Source organism: Scardinius erythrophthalmus (assembly GCF_964197995.2).
Source record: "Scardinius erythrophthalmus genome assembly, chromosome: 1".
NCBI classification, from domain to species: Eukaryota; Metazoa; Chordata; class Actinopteri; order Cypriniformes; family Leuciscidae; genus Scardinius; species Scardinius erythrophthalmus.
Window position 1 is genome coordinate 43,816,213 of NC_138221.1, and position 18,926 is coordinate 43,835,138.

Genomic DNA, 18,926 nt, shown 5'->3' on the forward strand with positions numbered 1-18,926 from the left:
TTAGGAGTGAGTTCGCGTTAGCGACTTAACTCTCAAATTCATAATTTCATAATGCGCAAAAATTATTAATAACCATATAAACAGACTGAAACTGAATATTGCCCATAAACAAAGTTTGAAATGCGTCGCGTTCTCCACCAAAACTGTAAAAACAATGGGTCGTACATTCCCAGCAAACACAGAACGTTCCCCTAACGTTCCCGTTTGGTTCCCATTTGGTTATTTTTTTGGGAACCAAACAAGAACGTTCTGGGAACGTTCCCTGTAGGTTATTTTTAGGATCTTTGTTTATAACATTAAGGGAACGTTCCCAGAACGTTCCCTGTAGGTTATTTTTAGGTTTAAATTTATAACCTAAAGAGAACGTTCTGGGAACATTCCCTGTAGGTTATTTTTTGGATATATTTTTATAACTTTAAGGGAACGTTCCCAGAACGTTCCCTGTAGGTTATTTTTAGGTTTAAATTTATAACCTAAAGAGAACGTTCTGGGAACATTCCCTGTAGGTTATTTTTAGGATCTATTTTTATAACTTTAAGGGAACGTTCCCAGAACGTTCCCTGTAGGTTATTTTTAGGTTTAAATTTATAACCTAAAGAGAACGTTCTGGGAACGTTCCCTGCAGGTTGTTATTTAATAACCTAAAGAGAACCTTCCCAGAACGTTCCCTGCAGGTTATTTTTAGGTTTAATTTTTATAACCTAAAGAGAACCTTCCCAGAACGTTTCCTTGCAGGTTTTAGGTTTTATTTGTATAACCTAAAGAGAACGTTCTGGGAACGTTCTCTGCAGGTTATTATTTTAATATCACTTAGCCTACTATTAACAGGCAGATTACCAACTGACAACGTCGTCAGTACGGTCCCCTAAGGTTATAAGATAACCAACAACGTTCAGATCTATTCGCAATAACTTTTTATTAATGATATTTTAAATTATGTTATATTTTAATTCTATATGTTTATTTAAATGCTGCATGACTTTGAAGTGTTTTAATGCGCATGCGCGTGATCAAACACTGGAGCACGTGCGCTGCTCGAGAGCAGATGGAAACGTCATCGACAACTGACAAACAACAAAACTCCCGTCTCTCGCTGTTGGTTTCACTGCTTTCAGGTAAGTTTAGACAACAAAATCTCACAAATAATACACACAAACGCCCCTGACACATTTCTTACGTGTAATTGACACGCTTCTGTTAAATATTTATTTTAAAGAAATGGTTTTATGTCTTTGAAAAAGTCCGTTAGCATCTACGCTAGCTAACCGGTTTCAAAAGACAACGTTAGGCCTAAGTTACGTTAAGTTGAGGTCTTATTTATGAAAGTTTGGGTTTTTAAACACATATTTAGTGTAGATAACAGTTTTTGATAGTTTTGCTGGTAATTTGTCAATGGGAAGTAAGCTAATTTATTTAGGCTAACCAAAAAGAATGCACTGTATTGTTAACTTAATCAGTGACGTTACTTACCAATATTGCTAAAATGTGATTTCAGAATAGCGAGAGAAAAAATAAAACTCTACAACAAGGGGTGAGTTATTGTTTAATCATGATGATAATTCCATATGCATTTATTTCACAATATATTATCTTAAGATTTGTATATATTTATCTTTTCTGCATTTCACCTCTGTTCTAGCTTGGTTCCTTGTAATAAACCTATCACATGTAATATTTTTGGCTCTGTGACAAACAGCATGTTATGTTCCTAGATCATCATGTTGTGATGGCCTGCTGCACTCCCTGTCCAAGAAAATCTCTATGAACCATATGACTAGTAAGCAAAACCACCTCAAACATGCAGTGCACTGCTGTCCAAAGGTTTGGGGTCTGTAAGATTTATGCTTTTGAAATAAGTCTCACATTTTAAAATCATTAACCCCAAGTTTTTTCAGTGAGATTGTCCTTGAGAAGCCTGTAAGCTAAATAATCAGCTAAATAATAGGCGACTAATACAATATTATAATGGTCATAGTTATAATAATTCATTTAACTATTATGATAACATGATATCCTGATGATTACTATATTTTATTTTATTTCTTTAGGTCTGTTTTGAATTATGTTGGCCAATGAGACTGACAACATACTGTCCAACTCAAAGGTATTTATGTATTTTTTTTTTATTTTTTATTGATCAATACTGAAATTCTTTGTACTTTTAAATGCGGTTCAGGGGGTCGACAACTTTAGGCAGTTATTTTTCACAGATTTATTTATTTAATGTTTATTTGACAGGGACAAATGCATAGAACATTGCTTTATAAAAAATACAAAGTAGATGCCATGCATACAGGTTTATAGCCATGACTAATTTGCAACCCCTAGATATCTTGGGCAGCTGTGGCTCATACTCTTAGCCTTTAAAAATGTTTGAATTGATATCCCCAATGCAATATCAGGGGGTAAATATATCATTAGAGTTCTTAAAGTTATGGCTTTGCTCTTGTTACCAGATGAGATAAAATCCCTATTGTTTGGCCCTGTATTCTTCAGGACAAGACCTTGATGCCATCCACAGTCAGTAGATGAAGAAGGTGAGTTTAGCCGAATTCAGTTCTCTTTCACTTTTTTTTTTTTAGCTTAAACAGACACGTGCACGCAAAATGAAGTCAAAATGGCGAGTTTCCTCTTGTCTTGTGTTTTAAACAGAAAGAAAACGGATGCGTGTCATTTATATTAGTTCTGCGCATTCGTCTTAAAGGGACAGCAGCCTAACGTACCCGCAGCTGTTTGTGTCGCCAATGGTGATCAAACATCAAAAGAGAGAATGACTTGTAGCTTTAGCAAAGATACATTAATTTTATAGTTATTTTATTTTTACACTGAAGACTTATTTTACATTTTGATAAATCAATTTCTGTACCTGATAAGTTAGATTTAACTGAAAAACATAATGCACTGCTTATTTCAACTGTGTTTTTCTTCTATTGTATTTATCTATGCTTGTTATCTATTGTAATTTTCTATGCAGGTTCACTCCTCTACAAAATCCCCCCAATAGAGGTTATGCGGAGCGCCCAGCGGTTGAACCGGAAAGAGGTCTAAGCATTTCCGCTTTTCACTTCCGTACACATCTGCAGCGGTAGGTGATCTCTGAGTTTACTGTTAATTTTTGCTTATTACACTAAAATTCTTACTTCTGTTTTAATTAAAATGTCACGAAGGCTAAAATATCAGAAAAGGGAACATCCGAACAGCAGTTTTTGTTGTGTGCCGGTCTGCTCTATGTCGGGGAAAATGAGTAGTACAAATAGGTTCTGTACTCATAAAGTGACGTCAACATCAGCAGTAGCATTCGCCGTCAGGCAAGTGTTATTTAAATAAACTCCTGATGTACTTACAAACTTTCCAATGCCTCGTTTAATGAGTACAGAACCTATTTGTACTACTGTAGTAGTTTGGTACCATTCTGGGCATTATTAGTGGGGTAATTTACCAGATACAAACCTGGAGCCGTTAGCGCATGCACTAAACCATACGGCTGATATCTCTAAATAAACTCTAAATTTTTCAATATTGTGCAGCACTAATATTGAGCATATCTTAAAGTGAACCTGGAATGATAATTTGTGATACCAGATGAGATGTATGTATGATAGATTTTGAACTGTACTATTTTTTTATTTCAGGTTTTCTGGGATCCCAGCGGAAGGCATCAAGGCATCAGATGTTGGCCTGGACAGATGCACCTGTAAACTACACCGACCTTTGCTTTTGCATGGATGGCTGATTATTACCATGTTCTGTGAGGGTTTCATTATAGCAAAACTGAGCACCTGTGACAGTGGAATTTGTAGGTGTAAAGTCACAGAGATTAAAAAAAAAAAATTGATAGCAGTTTCAAACTTTTTTTCACTTTCTTTCTCATAAACAACACAGCAGTTACAGGTTTTCAAATTCTTCATTGGAGGTGAGACTTATACATAAAAGGTAGAGCGAATTCGCAGGTCAGAGTTCACTAGACTTAAATATTATTTTCTCTGTTTTTTATTTGACTTCAGAGAGAGAGGCTTAATATGGGTATCCTTACCCCTATATAAAACATTCCTTTTTTGATTTGTAGTCTGAAATAATAAATAGTGCAATATAAATAAATGCAATGTAGTGTTTTGAAATATATAAATTTTTCTATACACATTGATGCTGAAATATCTGAATAAATACATGATACCAGCAGCGCTCGTGCTCATATCTCCTACAGCTTGTGATCCCAATTGTGATCCACAATCCCACCTCACTCTTTTCATTTGCTCCAGATGAATATTAATGCCATTACAGGGCTTGAATTTTGGCATGGGATTGTGTGTCCATGTAACGCGTTGTCTTTTTATTTTCTTGTTAAATTTGCAGATGGTGTTGGGAGTTTAAATGTTTTGAGCGGAGTGAAGATTGGCACATTCATGTATATTGTATATAAATGAATACTTTTTCAACTTTATAGCCAAAGTTATAGGCTACAGTTTGCAAAAAGATCGTTTTAATTAAAATGTTTGTGCAGTTTTATTTGAAATATTTTCATGTTTGAAATATTAAATGTAAATTACTGTTCCTGAATACATTTTGCTAACGCTGTTTTTAATGACTTATTTTAGGTTGATAATTAAACAATGAATAAACAAAAACATGGATTGTGTGCTGATTTATTTATTTAATACAAACTGATTGATTTACTTATTAGTGATAGTTTCTGTAAATTCAATTTATTGTAATAATATATTCATAGGATTCTTAAGTGTTTGAACAATAAACAATGTAGAATATGTTGTTTGTAGACCTACAATTTGTGTACAGGCATATCAGGATGTGTAGACGTTAGGAGAACGTTCCGGGAACGTTCTGGGAACCTTTCGGCAACGTTCCGGGAACGTTCCCCTAACCTTCCGGGAACGTTACGAGAACCTTGCGGGAACCTTTCGGGAACGTTCTGGGAACCTTTCGGGAACGTTCCGGGAACGTTCCCCTAACCTATAGGGAACGTTCTATTAACGTAAAGAAAACTTTCCTGGCTAACCAATAGGGAACGTTCTTGGGAACGTTCTGGGAACGTTCTGGGAACCAAAAACTAACGTTCCCAGAACGTTCCCAGAACGTTAAATTGTTAGCTGGGTTAATATTAATATTAGCTCAAATGATCTATAGGGAATTTTAATAATTAATCATGAATATGATTAATATTTTGTATGTTACAGTTACATTAATTTATCGCAGCTGAACTAGATTGATATATGAACGATTACCATAACGGGTTATGGTTCGTCATTAATACATCAATTGTTCTTATTTCAGCTCGAAGTTATGGGATAACTTTAATGGAATTAATTTAGTTATCAAACAATCTGTTTGTCCAGCGAACAGATTGTACGTAAGATTAAATTAACTCTCAAGGAAAATTATCCTTCTTACAAACACGAGAAAGAGTATCTTTTCCAGGCCTTGAAAAGACACTCTCTGTGTTTGTAGACTAAAATTAGGTTACTTAAATCGTAGCCAAGGTAAAGCATATAGCTAAGATCGAACATTTCAGGGACTAAGTAACATGGGCAATTAAATCAGAGTCAGTCAAGGGCATATGGAATTTAATAATTGGACTAATACATCGACCTAAGGAATATATCAAACTACACAATACACACGGATTATATGTCTATGTACATAAAATACAGTTAAACAATACAAGATAACGAATAACAGTGAGAGAGAATAAAATGATCAGAATTAGAAAAAGATAGAATGACAGAAAAGGATGAGAGAGAGAGAAGGATGGGAGACGAGATCGGAAGTGAAAGCAAAAATCTGTGATCAGAGATCGCAGTTGGCTATGGCAAAAATCACAGACAAGTAACCCGTAAGAGACAACAAAGAAATCACATCATAAGTTCAATTCAATAATCGATACTTGCATGGCATATGGTTCTCTGTGTATGAGGTGTGTAGGACCGCAGGGTTCTGTGTGTCTTTAAAAGCAGCGCGAGTCGTCTGAGGGGAGGCGTGCGCGTGCTGTCTTCCGGCGCGCGTGCGAGCGCGGGAGCTTCAAAGAGTTGCCGGGAATGATTCAGGCTAAGTTCATTCAGCTCGTGAATGAACAGAGGCGAAGAAGAAAACGAAACTAGACTACAGAAAAACATAAAAGAAATAAATAAAAAGAAAAGAGAAGCAGGCCGAAGCCGGTCCGGACTTGGGTTTTGGAGGAGGAAGGAGAGAGCGTAGGCATGAGAGAGAGAAGGGTTTTCTGAGTCGGTCTTTTATGGACAATATGGGTTGACGCCTCTGTTCGCGCGAACAACCAATGAACGTCCAAAGGTCTGAAGCGGGAAAAATGTCTTTGTCTTAGTTCCCAGTTTAATTTGCATGTTTTATGGCAGCGTTATTATGTGATCAGTTATAATCTAACGAGGGTAAAAATAGTATCATACATTTTACCAGATCCTGATGCATACATTTGGTTCCAGTACAAGGAGAGCTTTACGTGGATACCGAATTAGATATGTTTCGAAGGTACACGTCGAGATAGATTATTATTCTGTAAAAATAAGCTTTAAAGTTAAACTAACAACCTAGGAATAAAATGAACCCAACATGTGGTGTACATCGATAAGTGGGCATTGAAGATTGGACTTTAGAAAGATCCACATGGCATATCTATGATTGAAAAAGGGTGCACATCTGAAACATTATTCCTTTACGGTTTACAAGAATACAAAAACCCATCACAGAGAAGAACAATCATGAAAAAGAGAAATTACATTCAGGCTTACATATTTCTTCAATGGTTATACATATAAAATATCTAGGATGAACACCTAATTCTGCTCTTCTGGCTAACATTCCGTTAGGTAATAAAACACAGTTCCACACAGGGGGGAAGGGATTGCCAGAGAATGTTAGCGAACCCTCTCTAACTAAAACACTATTGATTAAAGAATACATTTCAAAACCACACCTCTAGAAAATCATAATTATATGGTCAAACGAATTAATAAAACATGCGTACAGGAAGATCAAACCCAAATCTGAGTTACATACATTAAAACTATATTTCTATAGGAGGATGTTTGTGTGTGTGTGTGTGTGTGTGTGTGTGTAGAAGGTTTCAAGTTTCGTTATCTCTCTGTGGTCCAGAGAGGGGAAAGGGGGGGTTTGGAATGTCTCTGAGGTGACATTAGTGTCGTAAAAGTCAATTGGTTCCAATCTTTATGGAGCCAAAGCCTGATTTGCACTCACGAGTTCAAAGTGCACCAGCTTTTGTATTCAGGAAGAAATGTTTTTAGCAACACAGAGTATTTGAATTTGTTAATTCAAACCAACGACGAATGATTCGATAGCCAATGTTGTTACAGTTCCATGTCCAGAACTCTTATCATTCAACTATGCCAAGATAAATACAGTTTTCAATTGTATGGCACCTTTAAAATAGATGATTAGTAATATAATGCTTACTTGGAGTCTGAAATGGCTTTAACAAAAGAAGAAAAATATTCTTAGATTTCTGTTCATTCTAATCATGTACAAATAAAGTAGCACAATAAGATTACATTTATTTGAATGCATTAGTGAGTGTGTGATTGTGCTGTGTGTGCAGCGTGTCAATACTAAAAGTGAAGGTTTAGTTGATATCTTTGGTGATAATATCTGTAGTAATCATAAAAAAACAATTAAGAAATAAAGAATTAAAATTACAAATAATATTCTATTAAGATATGAGTTACAATAACATGATTTGCAATAGTAATAATATCAATAATATATGCACAATACACACAGATTAGACTATCAGGTCTGTGTTTTACAAAAACATTAGTATTGCAGCCAATGTGAGTCTGTGGGATTTATAAACAGACAAAATATTATTTGAAATGTTATTTTAATGATTTTATTAAGTTTAAACAATATTTCAAATGGAAAATATTGAAAAATTTCAAAAAAAAATGAAAAATAATATTTTAGTGAGCAGAATGAACCAATGAGTGTTCTTCTTCTGGTGGTTAAAATGTAAATGAAAACAATAATACTTAAACAATAATACTTAATACACTAACCATGCTTGAACACACACATGCACACACATTTTGTTGTAGATGTAGATATTTAAAATAAAAGATAGGTAACAAAATGATAATTGCAAATCTCCTCTGTATAACACCATTTTCAGATTTCAAATTAATTACTGAGAGGCAGAATTGTTCAAACTGAGAACTCAGTAAAAATGAAGTGATAAACTTTGACAAAACATGACTGTGTTATAATAGGTGATTTTCATGCAAGTAATTTTATATAGTCCAAAAACTAATGCAAAAGCACAGATGAAAATATTTTATTAAGTAGAATGTCCTGCTTCCATAGTAGAAGACCACTAATTGACTCACTTTCATTTGAAAGACTTTTTTATCCACCAGTAAAACAAAGCAGTTTCTCCATGTTCTTTCCATTAAGCATGCTTACACACACAGACACACACACAGACACAAACACATCCACACACACACACACACACACACACACACACACACACACACACACACACACACACACACACACACACACACACACACACACACACACACACACACACACACACACACACACACACACACAAAGACAAATATGTTTTCAATGTTTTTAGGATGTGATATTGTGAAAATATCTTCATCTCCTCATCTTGAACAACTTTGCCTCAAGAATCACTAATGTCAATCAAACCGTTCATAATCATAATAAAAAAATAAAATATATACAAATATCATAATAAAAAAAAAAAACATCATAATAAAAAAGATTGCTTCTTAAAGCATTTGTTTATTTCCCAATACTGAAGCGAATTAAAAGATCATGCGTAATCCTGCTGCTCCCTCTAGTGGACAACAGTGGTATTATAGCTTACATTTTACAGTTGAAGTGTTTGAATGAATGAATGGGAATTTGTTTTTTTACTTATATCTCAGGAACCAAAAGGCGAAAAATTCTGAAACTCAGAGCATAGATAGTGCTTGAGGAGCCCTGTTGAATGAGACCATCAAGGTGTTTTTGGGCGATTGGGGCTGGGAGTTATGACTGTTATAAGGCATATCTGTTCGGGCTATTATCTCTGGAATGCCCAGGGCAAATAACACCACATTTGAATCGAAGCTAGCCAAGGACGCGCCCTTTCCAACGAGCTCTCACACAATGTTCGGGGTGGTCTGGGTCGGGAGTAATGGCCGTTCAAAATCGGGGGTCCCGCGGATTCGCGATGCGCGGGGGGCGCGCTCCCGAGGCCCGCGACGACACGTTTCGATCAAGAGCCCGGAGAGGTCCTCACCATCAAAATTTGAGCGCGCAACGACTTTCCGTTTTCGAGTTATGAATGAATTTGTATTCGGGGGCGTGGCTTAAATGCCGTTATACTTTCGTTTCATTTCATTCATTTACTTTCGTCCATTTCCATATCTCAGTGTAACACAATTGTCAATAGTAATACTCAATAGATGAGTTTTGACAAAATGTGATTGTAAATGTTAAAATAATGATTTTATAAAGTCTAAATATGAATTTTATAACAATATTAGGGAGTAGTATGATGAAATGACAGCAGGGGGCAGTAAAATACCACTTATTGGCTTAATATGTCATTATATTCATATAAAATCACCTTTTGAAGAAGTTAAACTTTTTTTCTGATAATTATTGATCTAGAGAGTTCAGAGAATTGTGCTGCACTGGTTTTGAACATTATGATATGAACATTATATGATAAAAGATAGAAGACACCATTTACAGCAAATACAGGCAATTTACCATAGGAAATATATGGTTTTAAAGCGTTTTAACAGTTATAGCGCCAACTATGGTCCGCTCTCCATAAAATTTTCCATGCTTCTTAAGCAGGTTATGACACATATGCTCATCAATTTTCGTGAAGTTCTGAGTTTTCGTTTAGGATTTATAGGCTTTTGAGTGCATTTTACCACGCCCATTTTCTAAATGACCCTGTTAGCCATGCGAAAAATGCAAAAGTTCAACTTTTTTTTGATAATTATTGACCTAGAGAGTCCATAGAATTGTCCTAGACTGGTTTGGTTCCGATCGGGCGAAAAACCTAGGACTAGTTCGCAAAAGTAGGTTTTTAACATAATTACGAATATTTAATGAACGGTTTGATTGACAGCAATGGTTCTTGAGGCAAAGTTGTTCAACAAGAGGAGATCTATCAAATGGTATCCATTTTGTGACAATAAGTGTAACACCACGTGATTACAGAGCCATAAATCTCGTTAGCGCCAACTAGTGGCCGATTTCTTTCAAAACTCTTACAGACCTCTAGGGCCATGAGTAGAACATGCCCACCGAGTTTCGTTCCGATCGGCCTCCGTTAACCTTGTCTAATAGGTGCTCAAACTTCATTGGCCGATGGCGGCCATGTTTTTTTAGATACGCCAATGTCCTCATACACATACATGACACCTTGGACCAAGACACGGCATACCAATTTTCAAGTCAATCGGACTAACGGTCAGGTGGTTAAAGCCTGTTTTATGTTTTTTTCATATTATAGCGCCACCATGTGGCAAATCGCCGCGATTTTTTTACTGTTACCTCATATTGAGCTCATACATATGTGTACCGAGTTTGGTGAAGATACCTCATTTACTTCTGGAGTTATAGCCATTTTAGTAAAATAGGCCCCTCCCACAACGTACGTTTTGGCGCCCCTTAGCGTCCGTGAATCGAAATTTCGACTTTTTTTCGATAATTATTGATCTTCAGTTTCTAGAGAACATTTCTGCACTGGTTTGGTTCCGATCGGGCGAAAAACCAGGGACTAGTTCGCAAAAGTAGGTTTTTGACAAAATTCAAAATGGCGGAAAATCTATCATGGCGGAAATGAAATCGGAGATATACGTTTTGTTCGTCAGGCGTCCAGCTTTCCAATGATATAAGACACTTGAGTCTACGACATACGGTCTAGGAGTTCTGAGCAGTTTCGCGCTTTTGGTTGCTATAGCGCCACCTATGGGCCAATCGGGGTCATAATTTGATAACCTCTCCTCGATTTTTGTACTACCATCTGGCAAAGTTTCAAGGTTCCAGCTCTTACGGTTTGGGCTGCACGATGCGTTTTACGGCAGAAGAAAAATAATAATAATTAAAGCTGCAAGCAGCATTTAGCGGGGTTCAAGCATTTAGGGTCTTTAAGCACATAAGGCAGTTTAGTGAGTTGTCTGAGTTTTCGTTTAGGATTTACAGGCTTTTGAGTGTTTTTTTGCCATACACATTTTCTAAATGATCCTATTATGGCTACCCAATGGGTAAAGTTTAAGTTTTTTATATAATTATTGATATAGAGCTTCCAGAGAATTGTACTGCACTGGTATATTTCCGATCGGGTGAAAAACATAGGACTAGTTTGCAAAAGTAGGTTTTTAACATAATCGCAAGTATTTAATGAACAAATTAATTGACAGCAGTAGTTTTTGAGGCAAAGTTGTTCAGTATGAGGAGATCTATCAAATGACACGCATCACGTGATTACAGAGCAGTAAAACCTGTTAGCGCCAACTAGTGGCTGATTTCTTTCAAAATTCTTACAGACCTCTAGGGCCACGAGTCGAACATGCCCACCGAGTTTCGTTCCAATCGGCCTTCGTTAACCTTGTCTAAGAGGTGCACAAACTTTATTGGCCGATGGCGGCATAGACATACATGGCACCTTGGACCAAGACACTGCATACCAATTTTAAAGTCAATCGAACTAATGGTCAGGTGGTTATAGCCCTTTTCATGTTTTTGTGATGTTATGGCCTGATCTCCATTTTAAATAATTATTTTAAAGGTGCTGTAGAATGCATTGATATATTTTAAATTGTTCTCTGATATCTCTGAAACAGAAATGTCTTCAACAGTCAAGTAGTGGATAAAATCACTAATGTTACTTTCTGCTTGCGGTAGGGGTTGTAATGGAAATATAACATTAGTTGGAACTGCCCCCTTCTTGAGTATCAAACGATGAGCGAAACCTGCTTGATATTGTCCCAGGTTAGAAAAACTGTCTGGGGTAAAATGGGCAGAGCAAACTAACAGCTTTGAATTAAAATGGTGAGGTATCCTGTTGTAAACATCAACCATGCCTGTTGACAGTTCTCTTTTGTGGGAAGGGAATGAAAAGTTCTCAAATCCGCAGCACAGCCTCAGACATAACATTTATATCCATGATCTGCCATTTTCACAATTGTCCTTGCTTGCTTCTTCACAACACCTGCAGATCTTCTGATGATTCGGCTGTGCAGGTCCACATTAACACTGCCTGGCCTAGAACATGGACTGGAAAATGCAAATTTGGGGGGTATAAATATTAATGATCCTGACTCCAACGTCACAGTCGGTGTTATGGTGGGATTCACTCATTTTTCAGCGGTCTTTTGCAAACAGGAGATTTACACATGAAGGAGGAAACAATGGTGTTTGAGGCTCACGGTATGTCAGTTCCATGTCCAGAACTCTTATCATTCAACTATGCCAAGATAAATACAGTTTTCAATTGTATGGCACCTTTAAAATTAGATGATTAGTAATATAATGCTTACTTGGAGTCTGAAATGGCTTTAACAAAAGAAGAAAAATATTCTTAGATTTCTGTTCATTCTAATCATGTACAAATAAAGTAGCACAGTAAGATTACATTTATTTGAATGCATTAGTGAGTGTGTGATTGTGCTGTGTGTGCAGCGTGTCAATACTAAAAGTGAAGGTGTAGTTGATATCTTTGGTGATAATATCTGTAGTAATCATAAAAAAACAATTAAGAAATAAAGAATTAAAATTACAAATAATATTCTATTAAGATATGAGTTACAATAACATGATTTGCAATAGTAATTATATCAATAATATATGCACAATACACACAGATTAGACTATCAGGTCTGTGTTTTACAAAAACATTAGTATTGCAGCCAGTGTGAGTCTGTGGGATTTATAAACAGACAAAATATGATTTGAAATGTTATTTTAATGATTTTATTAAGTTTAAAAAATATTTCAAATGGAAAAAAAATGAAAAATAATAATTTTAGTGAGCAGAATGAACCAATGAGTGTTCTTCTTCTGGTGGTTAAAATGTAAATGAAAACAATAATACTTAAACAATAATACTTAATACATGCTTGAACACACACATGCACACACATTTTGTTGTAGATGTAGATATTTAAAATAAAAGATAGGTAACAAAATGATAATTGCAAATCTCCTCTGTATAACACCATTTTCAGATTTCAAATTAATCACTGAGAGGCAGAATTGTTCAAACTGAGAGCTCAGTAAAAATGAAGTGATAAACTTTGACAAAACATGACTGTGTTATAATAGGTGATTTTCATGCAAGTAATTTGATATAGTCCAAAAACTAATGCAAAAGCACAGATGAAAATATTTTATTAAGTAGAATGTCCTGCAGAGGGCAGTAGAAGACCACTAATTGACTCACTTTCATTTGAAAGACTTTTTTTATCCACCAGTAAAACAAAGCAGTTTCTCCATGTTCTTTCCATTAAGCATGCTTACACACACAGACACACACACACACACAAACACACACACACACACACACACACACAAAGACAAATATGTTTTCAATGTTTTTAGGATGTGATATTGTGAAAATATCTTCATCTCCTCATCTTGAACAACTTTGCCTCAAGAATCACTAATGTCAATCAAACCGTTCATAATCATAATAAAAAAAAAAATATATACAAATATCATAATAAAAAAAAACATCATAATAAAAAAGATTGCTTCTTAAAGCATTTGTTTATTTCCCAATACTGAAGCGAATTAAAAGATCATGCGTAATCCTGCTGCTCCCTCTAGTGGACAACAGTGGTATTATAGCTTACATTTTACAGTTGAAGTGTTTGAATGAATGAATGGGAATTAGTTTTTTTACTTATATCTCAGGAACCAAAAGGCGAAAAATTCTGAAACTCAGAGCATATATAGTGCTTGAGGAGCCCTGTTGAATGAGACCATCAAGGTGTTTTTGGGCGATTGGGGCTGGGAGTTATGACTGTTATAAGGCATATCTGTTCGGGCTATTATCTCTGGAATGCCCAGGGCAAATAACACCACATTTGAATCGAAGCTAGCCAAGGACGCGCCCTTTCCAACGAGCTCTCACACAATGTTCGGGGTGGTCTGGGTCGGGAGTAATGGCCGCTCAAAATCGGGGGTCCCGCGGATTCGCGATGCGCGGGGGGCGCGCTCCCGAGGCCCGCGACGACACGTTTCGATCAAGAGCCCGGAGAGGTCCACACCATCAAAATTTGAGCGCGCAACGACTTTCCGTTTTCGAGTTATGAATGAATTTGTATTCGGGGGCGTGGCTTAAATGCCGTTACTTTCGTTTCATTTCATTCATTTACTTTCGTCCATTTCCATATCTCAGTGTAACACAATTGTCAATAGTAATACTCAATAGATGGGTTTTGACAAAATGTGATTGTAAATGTTAAAATAATGATTTTATAAAGTCTAAATATGAATTTTATAACAATATTAGGGAGTAGTATGATGAAATGACAGCAGGGGGCAGTAAAATACCACTTATTGGCTTAATATGTCATTATATTCATATAAAATCACCTTTTGAAGAAGTTAAACTTTTTTTCTGATAATTATTGATCTAGAGAGTTCAGAGAATTGTGCTGCACTGGTTTTGAACATTATGATATGAACATTATATGATAGAAGACACCATTTACAGCAAATACAGGCAATTTACCATAGGAAATATATGGTTTTAAAGCGTTTTAACAGTTATAGCGCCAACTATGGTCCGCTCTCCATAAAATTTTCCATGCTTCTTAAGCAGGTTATGACACATATGCTCATCAATTTTCGTGAAGTTCTGAGTTTTCGTTAAGGATTTATAGGCTTTTGAGTGCATTTTACCACGCCCATTTTCTAAATGACCCTGTTAGCCATGCGAAAAATGCAAAAGTTCAACTTTTTTTTGATAATTATTGACCTAGAGAGTCCATAGAATTGTCCTAGACTGGTTTGTTTCCGATCGGGCGAAAAACCTAGGACTAGTTCGCAAAAGTAGGTTTTTAACATAATTACGAATATTTAATGAACGGTTTGATTGACAGCAATGGTTCTTGAGGCAAAGTTGTTCAACAAGAGGAGATCTATCAAATGGTATCCATTTTGTGACAATAAGTGTAACACCACGTGATTACAGAGCCATAAATCTCGTTAGCGCCAACTAGTGGCCGATTTCTTTTAAAATTCTTACAGACCTCTAGGGCCATGAGTAGAACATGCCCACCGAGTTTCGTTCCGATCGGCCTCCGTTAACCTTGTTTAATAGGTGCTCAAACTTCATTGGCCGATGGCGGCCATGTTTTTTTAGATACGCCAATGTCCTCATACACATACATGACACCTTGGACCAAGACACTGCATACCAATTTTCAAGTCAATCGGACTAAAGGTCAGGTGGTTAAAGCCTGTTTTAAGTTTTTTTCATATTATAGCGCCACCATGTGGCAAATCGCCGCGATTTTTTTACTGTTACCTCATATTGAGCTCATACATATGTGTACCGAGTTTGGTGAAGATACCTCATTTACTTCTGGAGTTATAGCCATTTTAGTAAAATAGGCCCCTCCCACAACGTACGTTTTGGCGCTCCTTAGCGTCCGTGAATCGAAATTTCAACTTTTTTTCGATAATTATTGATCTTCAGTTTCTAGAGAACATTTCTGCACTGGTTTGGTTCCGATCGGGCGAAAAACCAGGGACTAGTTCGCAAAAGTAGGTTTTTGACAAAATTCAAAATGGCGGAAAATCTATCATGGCGGAAATGAAATCGGAGATATACGTTTTGTTCGTCAGGCGTCCAGCTTTCCAATGATATAAGACACTTGAGTCTACGACATACGGTCTAGGAGTTCTGAGCAGTTTCGCGCTTTTGGTTGCTATAGCGCCACCTATGGGCCAATCGGGGTCATAATTTGATAACCTCTCCTCGATTTTTGTACTACCATCTGGCAAAGTTTCAAGGTTCCAGCTCTTACGGTTTGGGCTGCACGATGCGTTTTACGGCAGAAGAAAAATAATAATAAAAATCAGGACAATTACAATAGGGTTTCAGCACTTCGTGCTTGAACCCCTAAAAATCAGGACAATTACAATAGGGTTTCAGCACTTCGTGCTTGAACCCCTAATAAAAATCAGTACAATTACAATAGGGTTTCAGCACTTCGTGCTTGAACCCCTAATAAAAATCAGCACAATTACAATAGGGTTTCAGCACTTCGTGCTTGAACCCCTAAAAAACTTGTTGTTAACAATTGGTGGTGTTGGGGGTACTCCGGAAGATCTATAATGTCTCAGGGGGTACATGCCTGTTAAAAGTTTGGGAACCACTGGCCTATATAGACCAGCGTTTCCCAGCGGGGTGACGCGGCACCCTGGGGTGCTTCTGGCCAGAGCAGGGGTGCTGTGTAAAAAAACAATTTTTACCATCAATCTCGGATCGTCGGAAGTCTCTAATAACAACAAATAATGCGCACAAATTTATAATAAAAATGCAAATCATAAGTTTTCGGCGTTGAATTGCGGATGTTGCGTTTGCGTGTGATTTTATTCCCGTGCCTTATTCCCAGTGCGTCCACATAAAGCTGCCTATTTTTCATTGATGCGCTTACAGTCAAATACACACGAAAACACTGTCACAACGTCGGGTCTTGCCGCGTATTCACATAAACACATCGGTTATGTCCGTGCTGCTGTCAACGCAACGCGTGCGATTAATGTTTTTCAGTTTAACACGTTAAAAATATTTAACGCAATTAAAGTAGCATTTTTTTCTGTCATCCTTTGGCTAGCGTTACATTATATAATCACGTTCTTCTTCATGCAAATGCTTCTAACCATGCAAGCGACAAAATACAAAAGAGAATGCGCTGTCTGTGATGCTGACACGACGCGCGCCAGACTCGACTTCTCTTTCGCGCTTTCGCTTTGAGTATCCTCATAAGAGCAGTCTTAAATTAGTTAAATAAAGTCTTAAATGAACGTTAAGAGTTGTGAGAAAATGGGACGCGTGTGGGATCCACATGTGACAGTGCAGCAGTGACATCAGAATCAAATAACACTTCATTCATAAAAATATGCCATTAAACAATTATTTGAAATATACTGTCTTTATGATGTTTCTACATTAATTTGGAGATTTACTGTGAAATTATTAGGCTACATAAAATATAGTAAAAACAAGCTATCTTGTGCAATTATAACAAAATTATCCCAATAATTATCACATTATCCCAATTATTATCCCATACACTGAGTGAGCAAACATTTAGGTGAGATTTGCAATGGTAATTGAGCAATGTTTATATATGAATAAAACACCTTAATTGAATATGTCATTATGTAAAGTGATCTCTTCAGAAGAAAGTAATGATTTCTTAGATTTTAAATGGATGGACAAAAAAAAAGAAAATAATAGATACAAATATCTATATGACAGTAGGCCTATAAGTTCTTCCCTGTGGTATTGAAAATTGATACATTTATTTATTTATTTATTTATTTATTGCTCAAGTCATACATAAATGTTTCATTCATTCATTCATTCATTCATTCATGCATTCGTAACATGCATGAACGAAGAAAAAAAAAAGGAACAGGAAGAAGAAAATCTTATGGTACCTGTCATTTATTTGTGCACATCAAAAAAAAAAAAAACAGCACATTTCAAGGTATAGTATCAAAGTAGTATCTGTACTATTGAGTAAAGTAGAGAAGGCCCTATAAACATGGTTGTAAGTTTTGTTTGTTCAAAACTGTAACATTCGTTTGTTCGTTGTGTCAAGTTGTAGTTTGTTTGAAATAACAAACCAGTTCACCCGAAGGAAAACTCGATGAAGTGCTATTAGAGGACATCCTGTCATAGCTTTTTGGTACATAATGGCTACCGTAGATGCAACACACATTTGAAAATGCGAGGCGCTAGAGACAAGCGGGAAGGAAGTCGACCGGAAGTTGAAGTCGACCGGGTGCCGCCATCTTGTAGCAGAACTTCACTTGCGTTAGCAATCCCATTGACTTCCATTCATTTTGGCGTCACTTTGACAGCGAATAACTTTACATCTGAGGCGTTTTTGAAGACTCTATTTGTCCATTTTTTATTTCTAAAGAAACACGACAATGTATAAAATGCTCCATTACCTTGTAGCTTATGTTATGGCCCCGTAGAAGCAGTTTTTGTAAAAGTAGGCTAACGATTGGTCATAACCACGCGACTCTCTGTCGCACAGTAGAGAGATTACCGTATGGACGGGAGGAGAAGCTCGCGGGCAATCGGGGAGACGTGGAGGCAAAATGACAATATAATTAATCAGAATACTTAGCAAAAGTTGCTCCTGCTCCAAGCTCATGGACAGCTCCTAATCACACTCTCCGTCTCTGCAAGATTCGGAAGGGAATGATTCAGATTTCTCTTGGCACAGCTACTAGAAGACAGACGGGTTGCTCACGTGGTCCGTGTAACGCTTTGCTCGGTTTGAGTCTGCGCGTCAGGAAAGGAAGTGCTAAGAAATCGCTGAAAACAGGCTTCACTTGTCTCAATTGAGTTCCAATGGGGTCGCTGTGTCCATTTCTTTTACTGTCTATGGCTAGAGAGCACTATTCATTTGATTGCAAAATACAATTTCACCACTAGATGGGAGAAAATCCCACTTACTGTCCCTTTAAGGGAAGAAAAAAAAGTTTGTGGAATATGGATTGGGAGAGATTAATATATATATAAGAATTTAGGCAAGATATTCATCTTAATGACATTAATCCTCCCCAGTAATGTAAGAGGCAGGTCCATCCAATGATCCAGATCACTCCTCACTTTCTCCAAGGTTTTAAGTAAGTTAAGCTTATAAAGA

At 36.6% G+C, this 18,926-nt stretch overlaps 2 long non-coding RNA genes across 2 annotated transcripts; both read left to right on the top strand.

Annotated features, from left to right (window-relative positions):
* Positions 1-1,729: 1,729 nt before the first annotated feature.
* Positions 1,730-2,647, top strand: LOC308688662. Its single transcript, XR_014029928.1, has 3 exons — positions 1,730-1,777; positions 2,049-2,104; positions 2,457-2,647. It is a non-coding gene; the product is annotated as an uncharacterized lncRNA (long non-coding RNA).
* Positions 2,648-2,824: 177 nt separating this feature from the next.
* Positions 2,825-4,179, top strand: LOC308688657. Its single transcript, XR_014029926.1, has 2 exons — positions 2,825-3,085; positions 3,633-4,179. It is a non-coding gene; the product is annotated as an uncharacterized lncRNA (long non-coding RNA).
* The last annotated feature ends 14,747 nt before the right edge of the window (positions 4,180-18,926 follow it).